This window comes from Cryptomeria japonica, chromosome 10, assembly GCF_030272615.1.
Source record: "Cryptomeria japonica chromosome 10, Sugi_1.0, whole genome shotgun sequence".
In the NCBI taxonomy this organism is placed as follows: domain Eukaryota; kingdom Viridiplantae; phylum Streptophyta; class Pinopsida; order Cupressales; family Cupressaceae; genus Cryptomeria; species Cryptomeria japonica.
In genome coordinates this window covers 715,341,216-715,349,532 of record NC_081414.1, presented here as the reverse complement: position 1 = coordinate 715,349,532, position 8,317 = coordinate 715,341,216, and the positions used below count along the sequence as shown (strand labels likewise).

At 31.0% G+C, this 8,317-nt stretch overlaps 1 long non-coding RNA gene across 1 annotated transcript; it reads left to right on the top strand.

The window, feature by feature from the left end:
• Positions 1-3,376: 3,376 nt before the first annotated feature.
• Positions 3,377-4,711, top strand: LOC131029293 (uncharacterized). The gene is made up of 3 exons (XR_009102742.2): positions 3,377-3,686; positions 3,795-3,884; positions 4,375-4,711. It is a non-coding gene; the product is annotated as an uncharacterized LOC131029293 (long non-coding RNA).
• Positions 4,712-8,317: the final 3,606 nt, after the last annotated feature.

Genomic DNA, 8,317 nt, shown 5'->3' with positions numbered 1-8,317 from the left:
CAGGGCTACCACATTATGTACTGACACACCTTTGTGAACATGAAGGCTCATGGTCTTGCTATAAATTACATCATACAACCACGTGACTCACTCCATGTGATCTTGCTACTTAAATAATATTAAAGCCCATAGGTTATAAAAGGGACAATAAATAAAATAATAATCCCACAAAATATTCCAATAGTTTGAATGAATTTGAAATGAATGAGATGAGCTTGGACTTAGGCCTTTGTGATGGAATCTACACCAACCATAAACTTAACCATAATTAATTTTCTTACCTTAATTGTAACATAACCATAATTATCATGCTAACCCTATACTAACTCCTAACCATAACATCAAGATCTTTCCTTCAATAGTAACCTTAATTATAACCTAATGCTAATCCTAACCATAATTTTACCTAACCTTAAACCTAACATAATGTTAATCCTAACTCTAATTGTACTTGAACCATAATGCTAATTAAACTTTAACTTGAACCACATTTAAACCCTAACCATAACACAAAAATTCATCCTACAATAATAATCTTAATCATAACATAACATTAACCCCAACCCTAAAATAACTCCAACTTGTGCCCCAAGCATTATGCTAGAATAGTGACCCTAATTATAGTGTTACCTTAACCCTAACCTAGCCATTATAACATAACCCAAAACCCATATGTTTGTGTGTGTGTGCATGTGTTTTCTATGTATTGTTTGTGTGTGAGTGAGTGTGCTCCTCCTTTCTTTTTCTATGTATACACCCCCCTATTATGTCCCCCGGTACCACATGAGCTAGGGGGAGCTATTATGTGCGTAATCTTCCATTGCACTGTACAAAAATCTTGCAATTTATCGATCTTCAGTAAAACGCATTGTATGAACAACTACCAATTTTTAATGAACAACTTAAAGAGGTTAATAATGAACTATACTTTTAATAATAATAAATTTACGTTTCTTGATCTTCCAAATTTCCAAGCCATTGTTGGTTGCACTTTTCCACAGTCAATTCGTCCTTGTCTACAACATTCTTCAAACTACGTTCAATCTACGTTTTCCCATTTGAAATTTGCATGTGTGCATACACTTCAAATTTATATGCGTTCTCTTTTGAATGCACTCACTTTTGTTTAATAGGAATCTAATGTTTTGTAGTACATACTTTTTAGCTTTAAATTTTGTTGGAATATTGTCATGTTTCATGTGGAATGTTTGTTATACTATTTTGGGTGTCTTATAATCAAGAAGACTGAAATTTTCCAAATTCATGTTTCAAAAGGAACATTATAATTTTTGTATTGTCTTTAACAACATTCATATTCATTAATATTATTTCATTTTAAATTAAATTTATAATGATAGCATATTTATATTTAATTAGTTAAAATATTTAATCAAATTTTTTATGTTTAAAGAGTTAATAATAATAGATAAAATAAATTATATTAATATTTTTTATTATTATGTATTGATAAGAAATGATCTTTTAATATCTATAGTGTTAGTCATTTTTGTTGTATATAGTCAAGAATCATTAAAATAATGTGAAAATAAAAAATAAAAATTATATAAAATAATATCAAAACGGGTCAAATGGTTGCAAATTGAAGTAGAAATTGAGGACTATATAGATACAAGAGCATTAAACTAGACAAACACATAGAATTTCTCCACACAAATCTTATGTGGAAATGGTTTTTTTTATTTTATTCTTATTTTTATTTTATGTAATCACTTAAAATTCTTATGGTAACTTGTTTAAAAATATATTGAAACAATATTATAAGTTCACACATCTTAGATGGTAGATGGTTTTACAATACACTATGTTGTACATATTATATTAGTAAAGGATTTCACACCAAGTGAGATGCTTATTTTTTGTGAGAGTATATTAGAATATAAATTAAATAATAAATATAATTTAAATAATAAACATAAATATTAAGAATTCCTAATAGTAAACATTACATGAGATGAAGAAACCCAACCTAACTCCTATTCAAGCAATGCCAATGAAATTCTAGAATTGTAAGCATTGAGAGTTTAGAATTAATGTGGGTGTATTTTATTATCAAATCAAATCATTATGAATGTTGAAGCATGATACTTTTGATGCTCATTGAAATCATTTATTATTATTCACACCTAAACTTTCAATGTGGACAAATAAATTTTGTATATCAATAGATATAAAACAAGTGCCACATAGTGGGGAGTACTTGCCTTAATAATTTTTAGTTTAATAATAATATTTGTTATAATTATTAGAAATATTTATTTATTGTCACTAATATTAGCCAATCATTTACAAGTAAAATAATTTTTGTAAATTATAAAGTTAAAAAACATGCATCTATATTATAGAAAAAAGTTGAAAAATATAAAACAAAAGAAAATATTTTGTTTTCATTGGTCTAAATAATTTTATTTATTAACCATTTAAACATAACAAATGAATTTTTTGAATATATAAGATTTTGATTATTATAATAATTTATATTATTAAAATAATATATTATTTTTATTTTATTTTTTAAGTTGTAAAAATAAACTGAAATAACTTTATTTTTTTTAATAAATTAATAAATCAAAAAATATCATTAAATTTCGCATTCCGAAAAACGTGAGATTATGCATTGTTCCAGAAACCCGCCTATAGGAGGCAAAACGATATTAGCCAATCATTTGCAACAAAAATATTTTTTGTAAATTATAATGTTAACAAATCTGCATCTATACTATAAAATAAATTAAAAACATTTAAAGAAAGAAAAATAATTGTTTTTCATTCGTCTAAATAATTTTTTCTTAATAACCATATACAATAGTATTGCCTAACGGTAAGTACTAATAATAGTGACACTTTGAATGATCTAGAAGAAAAGAAGCCCAACTTGAATTCCCTTATCTAGAAAGATAAAGCAAATTTTTGTTTGGGTTTCCAAGAGTTTGAGAGATAATAGTCTGGAGACGTCTATACAGCTTAAGCTGTGTAATTAATTAATAAATAAGATCAAAGATGCATCATGTTACCCTATATATTATAAAAACAAAAATCAAAAGTGTAAGTGAATTTGAGAGTCAAAAGTAAGCTTGACTTGAGCTTTAGAGTCACGAATCAACTTGACTTGAAGTTCACGAGGGAGCTTTAGAGTCACGAGTCAACTTGGGCGCATTCATGCTCCACTCAACTCATTGCCAGCGAGTAAAATGAAGTGACCTTAGTGCATTTATTTACATCATTTTTACTGTTTTCTTAATGGCTCGGATAACGTTCACACTTGAATTGCGTTAATCTTATGACTTAATCATGCCCTCAATTGCACATGTTTTGTTCTTCACTGCTTCCACGCCTTTCAATATGGAATCTGTGACTTAAACTCTATCTTTTTCTGCTTTTGGTGGGGTTTTAACATGTAGAGTCTTCAGAATGCGGAATGGAATCTTACAAGAAAATGCATATAATGAGCTCAAGTAGAAGAAGAAATCAGAGATAAGGGTGGGTAAAGATGAGCCGAATAGTGAGCAGCAACACATGGGCTCTCTGTATGCGAAGCTTCACTACTACCCATATAAGGGTTTGGAGTAATGCTACTGTTTTCCACAACAGATTTACACATACATTTCCAAAGGGAAACAATGATACAGTTACTCACAACTTAGAAGCAAGAGAAAATCTGCAATTGGGTATTTGTTATTTTATTGTCTTATATATACAATGGATTTTCTTATTTTGTAATGTTGTTTATTTGCTTTTCCAAATCCACTTAATTGATTTTCTCTGCGCCCTTTCAGAAGATGTCAATCTGGTGGAGAACTCTTAACAATGAGTTTAAGAAGGCATCAAAAGGTGGTACCATGAGACAAACCCAAAGGTTTTCAACTGTAAGCATCGATCCCCACACATAATAAGTCATGCAGTATTTTTCTCTTGCTGCAGTTCTCATATTGTAGAACCAGGCCTTTCTTAGTGATTATTGGAGTCAATGGTTTAAATCAATTTTTTTGAATTTAAAAATGTGGTGAATATTTGTCATTTTGATGTGTACTAGCATGCAGTATTTCTTAAAAGATTAGGTTTTAGATTTGAACTTTTAATACTTTTAAATTTGTAAAAGAAATAAGTCGTTTGATCAGTATCATCATTACAGTCAGTCTACCAATTTTCATGTGGAAATGATCTCTCGTAAACAATTGACAAGGTAACTACAAAAGTTGCAGTTTACGTGGGTGATTCAATTGTGGCGCTTTTATATCATTGGTTTTTTGTTTTTGTTATTGTTATACTGTCATGTGGGGAAATAAACTTTATCAAACGGTTTTGATGATAAAGATTCTCTTAATCTAAATCTTTGGTTGGGTATTTGTGATTCAGGCTGCTATTATGAGTGTGAGACCTCCAGACCCTCCAGGCCCAAATACAGGTGATGGCCCACATCATAATTAGTTGCCGGATTTTGGTATACAAGAGGAGCATAAAGAAAATAGGAAAAGTATGGTAAATCTATGCATAGATTAGGGCTAGTGAAATGTTATGTTTTGAAATACCCTGGTGTTGGGACACAGATATAAAAGTTGTACTAGTGGCTCGCTTTATTTGTATGAGATGTTTCTACTGTATCAGACCAAGATACTAAGATCGTAGTATGATAATATGGCTACAATATGTTTTGAAGTCTAATATAATGAATTGTCATACATTAAAAGCTGAAGGCTTGCGAAAAAGGATTCCATTCTTTAAGGACGTGGATAAGCCTACGACAAAATGAAGTGCGAGTACTCTAGCGGAATTATATATTTTCTTACTGATTGAACTCTTTTAGGCTAACTCTCTCACTTTATAATTATATAAAGGGATGTTATTTGAATTTTCAATGGATTATGATTTAATTTCACCAAAATATCATTTAATTTAATAATAAAATGTCAAAAAATATTTACATAAAAACTATTTAAAAAAAACTGAAGTACAATGATTTATCATCAAAATATATAATATAAATATTTTAATTATTAAATAATGTGAGATTGTTTAATAACTGGTGCTTAATGTTTTAACTTTTATATGATGGAAATACATGCAAATCTTTCTACTTTATCATGGGTATGAATGAGAGATTTTTTTTTAAATATAATTTATAAAAGGTTTATTTTGATATCTTTAAATTCCTTTAAGTATATAAATGTCCTATTAGATGGTCAATATACATATATAAATAGTTTTCTAAGCAAAGGAAAACATAATTACTATGAGTATTTATATATGTTCTTATCAACCATTGCATATCATCTTCAAGTACTTTTATTATTTTATACCAATAACATGTATTTAATAATTAAAGAGATTTGAAAATTTTATTAAAAAAAGGCGACTTTTATTGCATTATAGTTTATCAACATGAAACAACACAAGAATTGTTGTCAAAAGTATAAGCCATAAAATTTTAATTTATTTAATTTTTTATTAAATAATATATTTGTGATTTAATCTAGCTTGGGTCTGATAACCACAATTCTTTTAAAAAAAGATGAGGTCTTTTGGTTAGTGATAGAAAGGGTTAATCTTTCCTCCTACATTGAGGGTATGAAAGGCTTTGACCCTTCTCTCTCTAATTAATTCTTGGCATGAAGGTAGGGCTTGTATTATGGGGTGTCTTTCACTATTTCTATGGAGCTCATTGTAGTTGCTATTGGGCTTTCAGTTGAAGGTGTACATTCCTTAAAAAATCCAAAGGAAATTACAAAAGGATTTTAAGAGATTCCTAGGGTTGGTGAGATAATCTCTCAACAATAGAATGGGATCAATAGAGAGGACCTCCCAAGTAAATGGAAGGATGTTTCTCTTGTCCTGATTAAATATATTGCTTTTGGTCGTAGGTAGAAAATATTTTGGACTCACAACTATTTCCATTGCTAAATCACTTTAAGCATTGGGTTGAAATGAAAATTTCTTTTTGGATTTCCTCATCCTTGTCTCAATTTGTTGTTGCAACTAAGTCAAAGGATGTTCTTCCCCTTCACCATGGGTTAATTCTCAAACTTTATGATTTTTGATTTGTCTATTGGCTTCTAATTGGAAAGTTTCTTCCAACTCTTCCCCATTCCTAATCATTGGCTACCTATGTCAATCCTCAGTGTATTGCTAAAATGAAAAACATCTAGTTTCATGATCAATCCCAAAAAGAAAATAATGTGTTTGGTCCTATGAACTAGGAGGTCATCTAGATGATGACTCCTCTTCTTCATGGACTACTAGCTTAGAATGGAGCTTGGATGACTCCCTCCCTAATGCATTCACACCTACCTCTAATCCTTCTTCACTAACCCTGGGTTCCCCTCCCTAATGCATCCACACCTACCTCTAATCCTTCTTCACTAACCCTGGGTTCCCCTCCCCCTTCCCCTATTTTTTCCCCAGGTGATTTGGGTTTGATAGAGGTGGTAGACAGAGTTAATGAATTATGTATCACCTATAACAAGCATGATTAAATAATTAGATGGCTTTTAGCCTAACTTCACACTGCAAAAAGGAAAATTAATAGATTAGAGGATTTGGCTAAGGTGGAGGTGAAGGATGGTGATTTGTCTTCAAAGGTTAAAGATGATAGAGTTTGGACTTCTACTAATGGTCTAGAAGAGAGACCCATGAGATGGGATAATCTGGATGTAAAGGTCAAGGCCCTAAGCACTAAGGTAACCTTAGAGAAATAAAGAAATGAAATCATGAGGGCGACCTCTACTATCCAAGGTATTCAAGAGACAATTAGAAGAAATTTTGATGAGATTGTGGCTTTTAGCATGGAAATGGTGAGTAAAAAGTCAACTTCTACGTAGGTCCTCGAAGAGGAGCTTGAATAAAGACATGGTAGTAGGAAGAGGTCCACGAAGTTCACTATTATTGGTACTACTTTGGACTCATCTTGTAATACTATTAAGGTTAATTTTGAGCCCCTTGCTATTACTCCTACTAAGGATAAAATTAAAAGACTCCATTTCTAGAGAAAATAGAGAAGCTAAGCTAAGAGTTGTAGTCTATTAAAACCCCTATTCTCTAGACCATTTGTTCATGTCTCCTAAACAATTAACAAAAAAAAATGATCCATACCAATTTATAAGAAGTCTTTATTTAATTAGATTCATGAACTTGTTTTAAATTCCACCAACAACCAAAACTAAGATAAACATACAACCAAAAAAAGTAGTTAGATATATAAATAGGAACTAGGGGGCTGAAAAGTTAATTAAGACATGGCTTAAAGGGAAATTAACTAATTAGGACATGAGGCTTAAGGGGATGCGCCTAATTGGGACATGTGGCTTAAGGGGATTGAAAACTATATAGGACACGTGGCTTAAAAGGGGATCATGTGAACCAATTAGGACAGGGCTTAAGGTGATGGGCCTAATTAGGACATGTGGCTTAAGGAGATCAAACTAAATAGGACATGTGACTTAAAAGGGGACCATTTGAACTAATTAGGACGTATGGCTTAAGGGGATGGGCCTTGTTGGGACATGTGGCTTAAGGGGATCATACTAAATAGGACATGGCTTAACGAGACATAATATTTGAATCTAGATTGAAGTACAAAATGGTTGAATATTTTAAATGACTTGTAAAAACATCTATTAAAAGAAATTTATCAATTTATCATTGAAAAACATTTAGTTTAAAAAACTTATACATACCTTTGTATTAAATACTTATTCCATTACATACCATTGAGTAATCTCTTAAGGGGATGGACCTAGATATATCAAACAATAATATTTAAACTATAGATCAAATGGTAATAAAGAAAAATTATACAGAGAACCTAAAAATTAAATAAAGGAGATGGGGCATAGAAATTTGTAGTTTCCTAAAATTGCACCTTTTCCAATTTTGACTGCATTTGGGGCTCTCACCTTAGCGGTCTCATTCCCATGCTTGATTGGGACCTGTTTATGCCTCCCCCATGCAACCAAGCTTCATTTTTTCACTTTGCACCTTGCATAGTCCCTTGTTCTTGGCCCAAATTGGGGTAGTTGGGACCCATTTTGACCCCTAGGCCCTATCTCAAATTTGACCGAGAATTACTTCCCCATATCGACCTATGTTAGAAAATTAATACAATTGATGACATGCAAATATATAAGGAGGTTTTCCCCTCTCATTTGGATATACAGGCATAAGGTGAGAGAACATAACAAGGCAAAGAAAGCAAAGAGACTACAACAAGAATTCAAGCATTCTTCATCAAGCATTCTTCAATGTTGCGTACTCTTCATCTATTAATTGGAGAAACATTACATCATTCATTTACAAGTATGTATGT